Source organism: Apodemus sylvaticus, chromosome 6 (genome assembly GCF_947179515.1).
Source record: "Apodemus sylvaticus chromosome 6, mApoSyl1.1, whole genome shotgun sequence".
NCBI lineage: Eukaryota > Metazoa > Chordata > Mammalia > Rodentia > Muridae > Apodemus > Apodemus sylvaticus.
This window is the reverse complement of record NC_067477.1, coordinates 36,597,688-36,614,276: the sequence shown is the minus strand read 5'-3', so window position 1 is coordinate 36,614,276 and position 16,589 is coordinate 36,597,688. Positions and strand designations below refer to the sequence as shown.

Below are 16,589 nucleotides of genomic sequence, written 5' to 3'. Positions count from 1 at the left end.
GGAGAGATGGCTCAGGGGTTAAGAGCACTTACTGCCCTGCCAGAGGTCCTGAGTTCAAATCCCAGCAACCACACGGTGGCTCGCAACCATCTGCAGTGGAATCCGATGCTCTCTTCTAGTGTGTGTCTGAAAACAGCTACAGTAAATCTTTAAAAAATGACTTTTTTACTTATACTGGTGTTGGGTGCCCACCAGAGTGTTAAGACATTAATGCTGAGGACCGTATGTTACTGGTCACAGGACGTAGAGAAATCAAGCTGGGACTGAGCCACCAGCTTCCTCATTTCAGACCCTATACAGGCTGCTAAAAAAGACTGTCCCCTAGAGTCATACCTGCCACCTTACCTACCTTCCAGACAAGATGTGTCCAGCGTTACAGCAGTAGCAAGTCTGTTACAGTAATAATCAAGGGAACCGATACCTGTAAGCCTGTTTAAAAGTCTAGGGCTTGGATGGCATGGGCCCTAGTTGGGAATCAGCTACCGTTATTTCACTAAATGGAAATAACGTACCTGTCATCGCGCCTGTTAAATAGCGTTTGTGCCAGCAGGATAGTCCTGCTGTCAGCTTTGGTATGAGAAGATGGCGGGCAGTGGGAACAGCTGAGCCCCGCAGCTAGTCAAATGATGAGGGTGCCTGGCTGATGGACTGCTCGGTACTGAGAGAACAGCTATCCCATCTCCTCCAAGGCTCGGAGAGCAAGGCAGAAGAGGAAGTGGAAAGAAGGTGTGAGCCAGGGGGAGGGGTGGAGTGGGGAGGGGTGGAGTGGGGAGGGGTGGGGTATGGGGAGGGGTAGGGTATGGGGAGGGGTGGGGTGGAAAGGGGTGGAGTGCGGAGGGGTGGGGTGGGGAGGGGTGGGGTATGGGGAGGGGTGGGGTATGGGGAATGCTGTCTTCTGGGCAAACAAGCTGCACTCTCTGTGAACACCTTGTCATGGAGCAGGCCGGAGCTCAAGAACCCCACTTCCCCCCCAGGATCTGAAAGTAGTTAATGTTGGGGGGCATTTTCTTCAGTGATGTAGCCACTGGTAAGATGCCTGTGTTGCTGTAAATAACCCTCCACCCATGCTCCTGTAAGCAAGCAAATTCATTAAGTCACCTTGACACGGCCATCAGCGAGAGTCATGAAGTCACCCAGCACAGCTTCTTGACACAGTCCCAGCCAAGCTGAGGTGACCACTGCAGCCGCGTCCTTCCTGCCGTTCTTCCCGCTGTCCTTCCCGCCTTCCTTCTGTCTCTAACTTTTGGTTTTTGACCTCTGCCTGTTGCATTCCTGGGGACTTTCTGCATTATGATTCATTTTATGCCTTTTCCTGAAAAAGTTATGTCTGGGCCTTTTAAGGAAAATCCTAAAATTAACTTTATTTGGAAGCCTTTCTTATGCCCTGGAGATTATTAATTTTTTAAAAATTTATTTATTTATGATATGTAGGTACACTGTAGCTGTTTTTCAGACACCCCAGAAGAGGGCATGCAGTCTCATTACAGATGTGGTTGCTGAGATTTGAACTCAGGACCTCTGGCAGAGCAGTCAGTGCTCTTAACCACTGAGCCAACTCTGCAGCCCACCCTAGAGATTATCAAGCACACATAAGCACAAGCTAAATGAGGCCATTACTCCAAGAATCTTCTCGAGGTGTCTGCCTCTGAGCAAATTCTAACTGCTCTCTAGTGCAAACCCTGCACTCTGGTGCAGGGTAAACAGAGACAACTGACAAACTCTGACTGGCCAGAATAGGTTATAGACTAAGTTCTCTCTTGATTATAGCTTAGAGCTCTCTGAAAATGTAATTTAAAGATAGGGGGGTCATACAGAGCATACCCATGGGAAAAAGAAGTCAGTAAATAAGGTAGATTGACTAAAACAATTTTTTTCTACTTTATAATGTAGATGCTGAAACATAGTAAAAGATATTAGATATGCGTATTTGTTCTTCATAAAAAGAGCAGTTTGGTTATTTTCTGTTTGTCTGGGGTGCTTTCAAACTGCCAACACTGCCAGCCTAAAAGCAATCTGTCATGTAATAAAAGCATGTGCTTGCTTTTAGGAGGAGACATTCTTTAGATTCTTTAAATTGAAGTTATAGGGCTGATAATAAAAATAATATCTATTCTGTTTGTATTTTCTAATTATGACTGAACCTTGGACAAGTAATAAAAAATGAAACCATAATCTGTATTCCTTAGATAACCATTAGTCTGTCTTTATTCTGTGAAACCTGTGTAAATAAACACCTTTATCTATTAGTCACTCAGATTCCCAGAACACCGTCCCCTGACTCACTCCTCCCGCCCCTCCTCCTATCTCCTCTGCGGGCTGCCCCTTCACCAAGGACCCTCCACTGGGGAAGGCCCTCAGGCAGTCACCAAAGACCTACAGAGCAGAAAGGGACTTCCTCAAAAAGAGGAAGGTGGCCAGTGAGAGGAGAGGGGCAAAAGATAATTCTGGTGGGTAATTACGATCAAACTATATTACATATAAAGATGTCTTAACGAAACCCATTTTGTATAATTAATATGCTAATAAACTTTTTAAAAAATGCCTCTTTCTAGGCAAAGGACTGCCAATCAAGAGGACTTGACTTATCTGGTTTAGATGCAATCACCGTGATACATGCTGAGCCAAAGAGAACTTCTGGGAATTTGACTCTTCAAGGTACCATCTCAGAGATGGGTGTGGCCGTTCCATCACCACAACACCACAACACCACAACACCAGAGGGCCCTGACCAGAGAGCCCGTGTAGCTGTCCCAGTTCCTGCTGTCTTCTGTACCTTCTCTTGTGTCTGTAAGCTAAATATATTGTTCCAGCAAATTCATAAACCAAAAGACAGTGACTGTATATGGGTTTCCCAGAGAGGGACACTGGGTCCTGACACTCAGGGCTCCCTGAGTGGGCTCTGGGACGTCTATGCCCTATCAGAAGCCAGGCATTCTGCTAGCCAGTCCCCAGAGAAGCTAGCGGACCTGGACGACCATTGCTGGAACCACCTCTGACCTGGAAGGCACGCTAGAGAGTTGAGTTCAGCCTCTAGATTCAGGCGCATCGTCCGTCCTACCCTAAACACAGCTGCTTGCCCTTAAATCATGGCTGGGATCTGAAACCCCAGAGCTTTATGACTGAAGGTTTGGTCTCCGGGATGATGTTACTGGAATATGGTGGAAGCTTTACTCTTCGAGGCGTTTGGTTTCAGACCAGAGACATGAAACTGAGGCACACAGTTTGCATACCAAAGCAGACCTGGTCTCCAGATTCTCCCAGCATCCCTCGGTCCCTACCTGGCATAACCTGTCGCCGAGAACTTTCCAGCCCAGGGGCTGGCTGCCCTTTACCCAGAGGATCTTCCCTATATGATCCAGACATTTTGCTCTCTCTCTCTCTCTCTCTCTCTCTCTCTCTCTCTCTCTCTCTCTCTCTCTCTCTCTCTCTCCCCTCTCCCTCTCCCTCTCCCTCTTCTTTCTCTATGTGTACCTGTGGACCCTCCCATACCCCTCACCATGACAACTCCCCTGGCCTCAATCCTTGGGGCCAGTATACTTGCCTGAGAACAGCTTCCCAATAAACCCGCCTTTAATGTAATCTAATCTGGTTTGAATTGACCCATTTCACTGGCAACGGAGAAATAATCTATCACAGATGATTCTCAGCTGCCGTCTTCTTTTGACCTTTTGGAAGCTCTGGCAAAAGAAAGAAAAGCTGATGTGGTGTTCTCTTTGCCGAATTGCCAAATACTGCAGTGCCAAGTGTCAGAAAAAGAACTTGGCTGGCCCACAAGCGGAAATGCCAATGTCTTAAAAACTGCAACCCAGATATGCCTCCGACTTGGTGACTCTTCTAGGCAGAGTTATCATCAAATTTACGGACAAAAAAACCTTCAAAGTCAGAAAGACTTTACTCATCTTATAATCTGGAGACAATATTAATAAACTCACTGAAGATAAGAAAGAGGGCCTGAGGCAACTTGCAACGACATTTCAACATTTCAAGAGAGAAAGAAAAAGAGACCAAAATGTATGGATTATACAGGGAAGAGCTTCTGGGGGAGAGGCAGCCCAACCCCTGGGCTGGAAAGTTCTAGGTTGCAGGACAGGGTGTGCCAGGTAGAAAGACTGGGGAATGCTGGGAGAATCTGGAGGCCAGGTCTTCTTTGCTATACAAAATACACACCTTAGTCCCTTGTCCTTGGTCCAGAACCAAATACAAGGGTCAAGAGGAGCTCCTTAGGTTGTTGAAGGTATACCCTTGCAGGAGATTCTGGGACTCTGCTGTCCTTCACCGTCCTAGTCCCTCTGTCCCAATGCCTTATGAGACATAAGGACCAAGGCAGCCTGTAGAGGGAAGGGTTTTTTTTGGACTTACAGTTCCAGAGTCATGATAATCCTGCCCTCCTCTCTCTCCCTACCTCAAAATGCTTTCATGTGCTTGTTTGAAGTAAGCTTTGGGGTGGGAGTGAAGAACAAAATAGTCAAAATAACTGCAATGGTGTGTGTGTGTGTGTGTGTGTGTATGTGTGTGTGTGTGTGTGTGTGTGTATAAATGTGCTCGGTGGGATGGCAGAGACTGCCGGTCATGATGCTTTCAGGAACTGTTGTAACCCTCATTTTAGATACAAAAACAGCCTCCAAAGACGCTAACTGGTTTGCTCGTGTTAAGTGCGGACACAGCACTCAGGCTGGCCTGCGCTGCCCCCCAAAGCTGGGACCTCCTTCCGGGCCAGGCTTGAAACGCTGAGGTAGGTTCTCTATCCCCACATTCTAGACAGAGCCACCCGCCGGGACAGCAGGTCTGCGTGGTGCTGCCACCTTGTGATAAGATGGAGAACTGCACATGCCAATTTTTGGTCCCATTTCATGCTGAGCTGAAGCTTGAAGTTCCAGCCAAGACTTTCACACTTTCCTCGCTCTGCCAGGAGTGGAGCACAGAGCTGTGACCTCTGGATGTAAGCTGCTATCTCTCTGGGCAGCACCACAGCTCAAAATAGAGGGATTCATAAATGACTGACAGGGAGCTCGCTACAGTTTGGGGGTTCCACCTGGCCTCCACATATTACCTTTGACGACATTTGATGGGAGGGTCAAAGTTCATCCCATATCTCCTCTAGGGCGAGTCCTCTGCTCTCTGTGCTGTTGTGCTCGGTGCCAGTCATCAGGCTCCAGCTAGCTTTCTGGTCACAGAGCAGAGAAAACCCCTGTGCCCAGTGTTTCTGCTCTGCCAGGCTGCCCCGCGCCCCACTTCTGTCCGTTGGGTTCACCTGCTGAGGCCCGGCTGTGTCAGCACAGTCATTCAGACACGATGACTCAAGAGTCGGTGGGGGAGGGGAGCTGTGTCAGCACACTGGTTTTTGACCTTTATGGCAGTGAGGAGTCCCCTCAATCTGAAATGTGTGGCTGCCTAGTGATTTCAGTCTCAACTGAAGTACGGACACGAGTGTGATCAATGGGCAGATGAACAGAAGCACTTGCCCATTTCCTCTCCCTGCACACGGCTCCTTCTGGATCTTCTCTCTTTATCCAGGTCCCTGGTGCCTGAACCATGAAAGCCAGTGTTCTGTTCCCGTTCAGAGATGGGCCCCCTTAGAAGGAAGATAAAGGGTCGCTCTTTAGAAGAACAACCCTCCCAGTAAAATGTAAGCCTCATTCTGGCCAAAATTAACCCAGTGGCTTCTTGGTCTAGCCCTCAAAATTTGTGTCTAACATACATAATTCGTATTGTAAAACCCATAGTGGCTAGTTTTACATCAACTCGACTCAAGCTATAGTCATCTGAGAGGAAGAAACCTCAGTTGGGAAAATGCCTCCAAGCGGGAAAGTCTGTAGGGTATTTTCTTAATTAGTGATTGAAAGAGGAGGGCCCAGGCCATGGGGGTTCTATAAGAAAGCGGTTGAGCAAGCCAGGAAGCCTCTGCGACCAGCCCTGTTTGCATCCCTACCCCAATTTCCCTCAGTGGTGAACAATGCTGTGGAAGTGTAGGCCAAATAAACGCCATGTTTGTTGCTTTTGGTCATTATGTTTTATCACAACAACAATAACCCCAATTAGGACAGAAATTGGTGCCTGAATCATGGGGCATAACTATGACAGACATGACCGTGTTGCTTTTGGAAGAACCGTGGAAAGGCTTTGGAGCTTTGGGTGAAAACAACACAAAACAAAAACAAGATTGTTCAAAATTTGGTGAGCGCTTCTGTGGGAGCCTGGGAGAGAAGAGTGAGAGAAGTGCAGAGGGTGGCGACCTGGGTTATAAACGTTTGGAAGGAAGTTTCAGAATGTAAAGCTTTTACAGGGCTGCTGCAGATCCAGACAAGCTTTCTCCACGTAGCCCTGGCTGTCCTGGAACTGGCTTTGTAGACCAGGCTGGCCTCAAAGTCACAGAGATCCCCCTGCCTCTGCCTCCCAAGAGTGCTGGGATTAAAGGTGTGTGCCCTCACCCCCCCCCAACTGCATATTTGCTATTTTGAATTAAGATTCTGTGCTGGTCAGTTGGGTCTAAAGAGTCAACTGTCATTACAAGAGACCAGCACCACTGAAATGAAAACTGGGACAACTGATATTGGTTAACTGGAGCCCTGAGACTAGCAGAGAGATGGCTCAGAGGTTAAGAGCACTGACTGCTCTTCCAGAGGTCCTGAGTTCAAATTCCAGCAACCACATGATGGTTCACAACCATCTATAATGGGATCTGAAGTCCTCTTCTGGTGGGTCTGAAGATAGTATACTTATATACATAAAATAAATAAATTTTGAAAAAAAAAGAATAGATCAGTACTACTAAGGTGGAATCTTCTGGGAAGGGGTGTCCTGAAAGTCATCACAGAGAATCTGTGTACCAGAGGTGGCCAGGGTGTGCCTTGAGTAGACAGCCAGATTTGGTAGTTTAAGAGTCACCCAGGTGGTACTGGTTTTAAAGACATGAAGTGGTCATAGAGACCAGATGAGGCTTGGCACTGTGAGAGGTCAGGAAAGGCCACTGGTGAGGGTGCAGGGTTGAAGGGGGTCATGCAGAGACGTTGAGGCTTGGCACCATGAAGGCCCAGGAGAGGCTATTGGTGGAAGTCCAGCCCAGTTACAGAAGACCCCGGTGTTTCGGAGATGCCAGTGCCGTGGGATGACCACCAAGGACAGCAGCAGTGGTGGGGTGGAACCAGCTGGAGCCTAGAAGACAAGCTGTGCGTGCTGCAGAGGGCAGAGCTGGAGAAGTGACCCAAGCCCTTTGGGGAGTTAGAAGATTGTAAGTGAATCCTAGATATTGGACACGAGTTATTTACACGGTTGGTGTTTGATTTGCTTTGTTCAGATTGTCATCATGCCCTGGTAAGAAAGCATTTAATTTGTTTTTGATTTTACAGGAGCCCACAACTGAGAGACTTTAAACTTTTAAAAAAGAGATGTTGGCTGGGTATGGTGGCATCCAGGAAGCAGAGGCAGGGGGATCCCTGTAAGTTCAGGACCAGCCTGATCTACAAAACCAGTTCCAGGACGGATGAGCCTACACAGAAATCCTGTCCTGAAAAACCAAAGAAGGAATAATAATAAAAAAAAGTATTTGGGGGATTTACCAAGGATTTGGACTTTAAGATACTGGATTTTTTTTCTTTGTGTAGCCCTGGAACTTGCTCTGTACACTAGGCTGGCCTTGAACTCACAGAGATCCTCCTGCCTCTGTCTCTCAAGTATGAGAATTAAAGGAATGTGCCATCATAGTCCAGAGACTGGATATTTTTAAAGAGACAACAACATTTAAAGTATTTTGAATTTTTAAGGCTGTGGAACTTTATTTTTGTTTGTTTGTTTGTTTGTTTGTTTGTTTGTTTTTTGAGACACAGTTTCTCTGTGTAGCCCTGGCTGTCCTGAACTCACTTTGTAGACCAGGCTGGCCTGGAACTCAGAAATCTGCCTGCCTCTGCCTCCCAAGTGCTGGGATTAAAGGTGTGAGCCACCACCACCCAGCTGCTGTGGAACTTTTTAAGTTTGTAAAATGTCTTATATTTTGATGTCTTAATATGTGATCTTGGGAATGAACAGCTACTGTATTCTTGGGACTTTTCATTGGTAGGCAGCCTTTGTCAGAATAACAGAACCACAGTCTATAAGCCACTTTAATAAATCCCCTTTCGCTATAGATAGATAGATGGATGGATAGATAGATAGATAAATTCATTCTATCAATTCTGTTCCTCTAGAGAACCCTGACTAATACAACTACATAAATTGGTTGCCATAGCGACAAGATAACCATGGTGTTGGTAGTAACAACAGATAGCCAATGATGTGCCCCATGGTAACTTTTTTTATACTTGAAATATGTAGATCAGCCATCTAAACCAGTGATTTCTTACACTTGGGGGTCACTGGACTGCTCTAAAGATTTCTTATAAACTATAAGCCCCTTACTTCCTTTATAAAACACACATGAACTCGTCAAATTTGGCAGTAGGATTCCAGATTCCCAAAGCATTCACGGACCCCAAGGTTCCTCTGTCAACAGAGCAGGACCATAGCTGGGGACGCACAGCACTGGAATGAAATCCCAGCAGAAGCTCTGTGGCCAGCACAGTGGGGTGAGCCAGGCCGCAGAGGAAGCCAGTTGACATGAAGCAGGGTCTATGGCTTGGGACAAGTCAGCTTGTCAGCACAAGCCACCAGTGCTGGGCATGGAGGAACATGGACAGAGGGCACAGTGAAGTAAGGAGCAGGCGAAGGTTATCTGATGTATATTGCTTGAAAATAAATTATTAAAACTTGGAAGCTTAATAGGTTTTTAAATAATGCATTAATATATTAAAGTGCCCATTTGACAGATTGTTCTTGTACTAAAGTGTCTGGGTCAAGTGTCCAATGACCAAAAATGATCAGACCTTAGGGATGACTGGTGATACATGGAACAGGAGTGCACACACTCACACACACACTCACTCACACACACACACACTCAGAGGCACATGTGCACTAAAAGATTATTTTTCCTAAAAACCATCTCTTACATACCTAAATGCCTAAAACCCTACTCTTAGAACATCATTACTTCATAAATTTTATGTGTTTATTAAAATAAAATGCAAATGTTTCCAGCAAGAAAAACACATGGTTAGCTGAACCTTTAATCCCATCACTCAGGAAGCAGAGACTGGTGGACCTCTGTGAGTTTGAAGCCACCCTGCTCTGCAATAGTGAGTTCAGGCCAGCTAGGGCCACATACTGAGACCCTATCTCAGAGAGGAAGGAGGTGATTGGAGAGATGGCTCAGCGATTAAGGGCACTTGCTGCTCCTCCAGAGGGCATGGATTTAACCCCAGCCCCCACAGGGCAGGCAGCTGACACTTTAACTCCAGTTCTTTGCCCTAGGGAATGCAACACCCTCTTCTGACCTCAAGGGGCACTGCACACATTCGATGCACAGATATACATGCAAGCAAAACACCCATACATAATTTAAAAAAAAATGTTTAAAGGACAAGAAGGACTTTTAAAGGACAAGTCAAGTAAGACCAGAAAGAAAGAAAAAAAACCTGTCAGATCTATTCTTGGAAGGGAAGGGAAGGGAAGGGAAGGGAAGGGAAGGGAAGGGAAGGGAAGGGAAGGGAAGGGAAGGGAAGGGAAGGGAAGGGAAGGGGAGGGGAGGGGAGGGGAGGGGAGGGGAGGGGAGGGGAGGGGAGGGGAGAGGAGAGGAAAGGAGAGGAAAGGAGAGGAAAGGAGAGGAAAGGAGAGGAAAGGAGAGGAAAGGAAACAAAACGGTGTAGCCATGCCAGATTCTAGGGTCATCTGCATAATCACTCAGACCCCTGTAAAGGGGGACTGAAGGCGCGGCAGCTAAAATGTAGGGGTGCTCCCAGCTCACACTCTGGTCACAGGAATGGTCCTTATGAAGAAAGGGGGGCTGAGAAGGAGGGAGCTGCCCAGAGTGAATGTGTGCGACGCCCCAGGCTTGCCAGGCTCTGGAGAGCACTGGTGGCTTTGTTTGGTGGCAGCTTGAGGAGGTGTGGTGCCAGGAGGGAAAGAAGAGAAGCGACTCCAGACTTGTTGATTTTCATACCATTTGGCTACTGGGCTCTCATGGAAATTCACATTCTGAATTTAAAGTAGATTCTCTGGAGGTTGGCATGGTCCCACACGTCTATCATCTCAGCACTGGGGAGGTAGAGGTAGTCGGGGGTTCAAGGTCAGTTACAGTGATCTGGAGTCTGCCTGGTGTACATGAAACCCTGTCTCAAAAGCTACATACACATGTACATATATACACAGCCCTCCTGCTCCCCAGACAGGGTCTCTCTGTGTAGCCCTGGCTGGTCTGGAGCTCACTCAGTAGACCAGGCTGGCCTTGAACTCAGAGATCCGCCTGCCTCTCTGCCTTCTGAGTGCTGGGATTAAAGGCATGTGCTACTGCCCGGATTCTTTCCACCCCCCCCCCCCCATCTGGCAGTGGCTGACATAGTGGTGGTGTGGTAAGGAACAGAAGCAGGCAGTCATCCGCAGATACTTGCACTATCCCTCTTCCCACAATGCAACATTTCTGAATTGAAGTTATTAATCTCACCACCTGTAGTTGTTTGAATAGGTATGACCAAGGTAGACACATGTGTTTGAATGCTTGGCCCACAGGGAATGACACTACTAGGAGCTGTGTCTTTGTTGGGATGGGTGTGGAAGAAGTGTGTCTCTGTGGTGGTGGGCTCTGAAGGCCTTTGTTCAAGCTCCACCCAATGCAGTAGAGAGCCTTTCCTGGTTGCCTGAGTTAAGATAATTCCTACTTGCTGCCTTCCAATCATGATGTAAAACTCTCAGCTCCTCCTGTACCATGCCTGCCTGGATGCTGCCCATATCCTACTTTGATGATAATGGACTGAACATCTGAACCTCTAAGCCAGCCTCAATTCAGTGTTGTCCTTATAAGAGTTGCCTTGGGGGCTGGAGAGATGGCTCAGCAGTTAAGAACATTGACTGCTCTTCCAGAGCTCCTGAGTTCAATTCCCAGCAACCACATGGTGGCTCACAACCATCTGTAATGGGATCTGATGCCCTCTTGTGGTGTGTCTGAAGACAGTGACCGGTATACTCACAGCAGGCCCCCTGAAAACCCGGTCAGGACATTATTCTGACTCCAGCCTCACCATCCAAACCCCATAGTTCAACTCCAGCCTTCTCCCTCTGCCACCTGCCTATGTCTCCTGATCCTGCCAGCTCTGTTCTGCTCACCTGGGCAACCATAGTATCCTCCTGTGAGGTGTTTCTGCCATCACCAGGGCTGGAGTCTCTCCATAGCAACCAGAGCTACTTCTCCAAGCATCAGCACTGACTCCATAATCTACTTAAATCTCCCAGTGCCTCCTTTCTGGTCTTAGGATCCAGCTCCCACACAGACAGATGCAGACAGACACACACAGACACACACAGACACACACACACACACATTCCCTCTTTCCTCTCTCCCTTCCTTCCCTTTCCCCTTCCTGTCTCCTCTCTCTTCCCATCTTCTCCTTTTCACCCACCTCTGTCTCTCACTTCTGACCCTCCCTCTCCTGATATGCTATCGAGGTTCAATTTCAAAAAACAAAACAAACTCTCCCTCCCAGCTCAGGGTCCCTGCTCATTTGTCCTCTCTGACTACACTGACGCTTAATTTTGTCAACTCGAATTCCACTCTTAAGATCTCTAGCTCACTTTTTTAAAATTAAGATACTGAGTTTATTTCACACGTATATTTTTGTCTCCCTACCATTTCCACATCTGACCACCACTGTTACTATGTCCTATCATAACATTCCATACATACTTAAAGCCAAGTAAAGGGTGGAGGTCCATCCTTGAAAACTAAACAGGCATTTTAGACAACACATTCTTGGCAATTGAACCTGGACAACATTTATCAAACACAGTAGGGAAAATTCTCACTTTGCATTATAAAAAGGACAGCCAGATATCAACTATTACAGAAATGAAGTAAGACAGAATATTTCAAACTGTTTAAACCATTTTCTTAAAGAGACTTCCTCCACTGCCAGAGATCTTGAATAGTCTCCTGGTCAGTCATCCGGAAACAATCCTTCACATAATTAACGAACTTGGCTTCCACTTTGGGAAGAGAACCACCTTTTTCTATACTTGCTTGCATTAAAAATATGGAACACTTCACGAATTTGCGTGTCATCCTTGCACGGGGGCCATGCTAATCTTCTCTGTATCGTGTCATCCTTGCACAGGGGCCATGCTAATCTCTGTATCGTTCCAATTTTAGTAACGTGCTGCCAAAGGGAGCACTCTAGCTCACTTTTACAGCCCATTAAGGATGATCCTCAGATCTTTTACTCTTTTTTTTTAAACCTTAAGAGCATACATGCATACTTGACTGGCAGCTACCCTGTCACCATGACTACAAGCTCCAGGAAGGCAGGGAGGGGCCACAATCTGTTTTGTTCTATAGATCCTCAAGACCTACTACCAAGGCTTATGTCTTACCTGTCAGGACCCTGTGGAACACGTCTTCCTGAGTCCTAGCTTTACCAGCCTATGACCCAGCATGACCCTCTCCCGTGGCATTCACTGTGGTACCCTCAGACAATCTGTCCCACTACTACTGTGTGGCTACTTGGAGGGCAAGAACTCCATTTTTGTTCGTTTCTTTTCTCTATACCCAGGGTCTGATTTGTGGGAGGTTAGGAATAAATGAATGAATGAATGAATGAATGAATGAACATCTCTTGGCTTTCTGGGCCCAGGTTTCATCTCCATCAATATCAGAGCAGAACCTGAGCAGAACACAGAATATCTGTCTGTATTCTAACACAGTGGGCTCCAATACAACAGAGTCAGCACCAATCTGCCTTGTTACCCCACACATCTTTTTATGTTGCCCTGGCCATCAGCAAATCTCTCTATTCTGTTATGCAAAGAGGGCCTCTTGGCTCTGGGGTTTCTATCGATTATGCAAAACAAAACCTCTTAAGTCGCTGGCTTGTGTGTTTTGGTTAGCCTCATTCCTTGAAGAAACATTTTTTTTTTTTTGCTTTTTATTCATTAAGTAACATTTAACCTACATTAAACCTTGGGGCTCCTCTAAGAATCTAGGCAAGAAATCAGTTCCTTATCCTCATGAGGGCCAGATGTGGAGCTGAGTCTGAAGATGAGGAGGGTGTGATCCAGACACTTGAAGGACTCAAAGATGAATGACATGAAGTGGATGAGTGAATGAGGCAGGGGCTACCATCAGGGTGTACGTGGAGGGTGGGTCCAACCCTCTAAGTCACACCAGGGTATGGGTGAGGGAAGGCTTTCTCACAGGGCAACTCTTGCCCTGCCCTGAAGATGGTGCATGCAAGGCACACTAGGTCGGTCCACCATGCTGGTGCGAGCTGCAGGTGGTTCTACCCGTCTTATATGAAAGAGGGGAGTGAGCAGTGGTGGGCAATGTGTCCCAAAGGATGTCACAGCAGCTTTGTGTGGTAGGCTGAAGATTGCTGCAAATGGCCACTGGAAAATTTGAGGCTGGGGAGTGACCTAAAAAAGTCTAAGAAAATCCCATCAAGTGGTCTGGTGGTAAGCTGGATGGAGGAACAGTGAGAGAGGGTGAGAGGCCAAACCAAGATGGCGGCAGTGGGGAAGGAGAGGAGGAGATGGGCGGTGAGCCTTGATGGTGATTGGGGGAGAGTTCTGGGCAGGTCTCAGGCACCGGGTTTCTCTGGGGGTGGCACAGCTATTCACCCGCGGAATTCCAGACAGGTGGACCTTGGCATGCTTCAGGAGAAGGAGGAAAGGGAACTGAGTTGGAAGTGGAAGAGATAAAGAAGTTATAAGTGTGAAAGACAGTAGACACAAAAAGGTCAGAGACAAGTTAAACAAGATTCAAGAGCGGACAACAGAGGCAATAGGCAACAGAGCCTCTGACTCCACAGCCAGTGTTGCTGAGGAGGCAGCCTGGTGACGCATCTTTGGATGAATACAGCTTGGCTGAGCAGGCATTTCCTCCACTGAGGCCCAGGGTTAGGAGTGTCAAGCATCCTTATTAACACTAACATTGTCAAACCAGAGTTGACCACACCCTAAGTACCACCTCAGGGTCTTTGAAAAATAGCTCTATTAAATTTGATTCCGTTTAACCCATCTATCTATCTATCTATCTATCTATCTATCTATCTATCTATCTATCTATCTATTTATCTATCAATGTGGTCTATGTGTATGAACATGTTTATGTGTATGCATACATGTATGCATAGGTGTGTGTGGGGGTGTGGGGGTGTGGGGGTGTGAAGTCCAGAGATTGCTCAATTACCCTCCACCTTATTTTTTTAATACTGGGTCTTTCCCTGAACCTGAAGGCCAGCTAACCATCAAGTCCCAGGAATCCTCCTGTCTCCACCTTTCAACACTCCTCATGCCCAGCTTTTCACTCCTGTTCAGGTGACCCAAATTCATATCCTCAACAGCAGTGACAGTGCACACCTTTAATCCCAGTACCTGAGAGGCAGGAGCAGGTAGATCTCTATGAGTTTAAGGCCAGCCTGGTCTACAGAGGGAGTTCTAAGACAGCCAGGGCTGCACAGAGAAACCCTGTCTCAAAGTGTAAATAAATAAATAAATAGCAAACACAAATCAAAAAATAAACAACAAAAGAATTCTCATTCACATTCTCATGTTCACCCAGCAAACCCTTTGCAGACACAGCCACTTCCCCAGCCCTGACTCAACTTTATGTTTGGTGGTGGACATTTTGTTTCTCTAAAATTAAAGTTCTACATTGTCTAAGGAATCAAATACTCACATCAAAAACATCGGTTGCTGGGCTCTCCTTTCTGGCTTTCCTGGGGGGATCACTTTAACCTCAGATGATCCTTTTGGTCTTTACCACCAAGCTCTAAGTCGCAGGGGAAAGCTGATACTTCCCGATCTTTTCTGGGTTATGTAAAATAGTTTAACTCTATGTGCCCCATCCTCAACTTACACACACACACACACATACACATACACACACACACACACACACACACACACACACACACACACACACACACGCTTCCTATTTCCACTCTCCTCAATTAATTTGTTGATCAAATGACCAAGCCAGCTCAATCAGCCAAACAGGGGCTCAAGGGAGGGAATGAGGACTGAAAAGAAAAAGGGACAATAGGACAATTAGGCGACATTGTAGCATGACTCCAGCCAGCGCAGATCATCAAGATCCTGAGCCTACCTCCATGTTCTGGCCCAAGATCAAATTCCTGCCAAATTTCTAGAAGCGGTCCCAAGAGCTCTCCACAGTCAACATTCCTTATTCTTTTTTTAAAAATTGTTTTATCTTAATGTTTACTTTTTGTGTGTGCATACTTTGCCTATATGTATGCATGTATGTCAGTGGGCCACTTGTGTGTCTGATGCCCACGGAGGCTAGAGAGAGCATCAGATCCCCTGGAGTTGCAGGCTTGTGAGCTGCTCAGTCGGAGAAGTGCTGGGAAGCAGATGTGAGCCCACTTGAAAGAGAAGTATGTGTTCTTAACCACTAGTCGTCTCTCCAGTGCCAGCCTGCCCTTTGAACAGCTCTTGTGAGACCGGTTGTTTTTAAATCTCCCTGGTATAGTAGATCTCTTTGTCACCAATTTTCTGAACTCCCATGCTGAGTCTACAGACTTGAATTGAGTACGTGTGCAGTATTCTAGTTTATCTCACTAAATGCTGCGGAGTAGACAAAAGTGGACGTGAGTTCTTAGGTAGAATGTGTGAGAAGGATGGGGAGATAAAGCTAACAGACCCTTGGTGAGCAGAGGGCATTACACATCTAAGTTACTCGCAAATGATCAAGAACAGCATTACAAATTCGAAGCACTAGCAAAATATTCCCGGGTCTCTACTCATCTTGTTGGAAATAAAGCCTTCCCATGCCCTCTACAAATTCTATGTCTCCCGAAAGTGCAGCCCCTGCTTAACAAGGGGTGGGAGGGCAGACATCTTTTTTCACTTCAATTTATGTGTCAAGCTGCTCTTAACCACTAGGGGGCAAACTTCGCTTTTATCATACAGTGGGAGGGAAAGCAGGAGTTCACAGTCTGAGGGTCTTTCATTCCCGGGAGAGCCCCTCTATCAGAAAGAAATCCCTAAGATGTGTAGGCCCATTTTCTTCAAGGTGTGCCTGCAGACACCTGTAGATGGGACACATAAGTAAAGAGGACATATAGGAAGCTACTCAATGCATGAGTTAATGGAAGAATAATGAACGAAGACCCTCTCTGTGTAACATCCATGGAGAGACCTGTCTGCAACCAGAATACTCACCACTCTAATGACTGCCTGAATACTTTTTTGGTTTTTTTGATCTACCTTTTGAGACAGGATTTCTCTGAATAGTCCTGGCTGTCCTGCAACACCCTCTGTTAGCAGGCTAGCCTCAAACTAAGAGATCTGCCTGCCTCTGTCTCCTAAGCACTTGGATTAAAGGCATGCGCCACCATGCCTGGCTGAGTCAGGAGTGTTTAATACTCACTTGACAGATGTATAGAAATTAAGTCCCTTTACAAGATCCCAAAGAACAGAACTTCTAGTCTAAGCAGACCCAATCCAGAGCTCACAGCAAACCAGACTCACTCCCATTCCCAAACAAAAACAAG

At 46.7% G+C, this 16,589-nt stretch overlaps 1 pseudogene; it reads right to left on the bottom strand.

Annotated features, from left to right (window-relative positions):
* Nucleotides 1-12,107: 12,107 nt before the first annotated feature.
* On the bottom strand, nucleotides 12,108-12,183 carry LOC127688079 (uncharacterized; annotated as a pseudogene).
* Nucleotides 12,184-16,589: the final 4,406 nt, after the last annotated feature.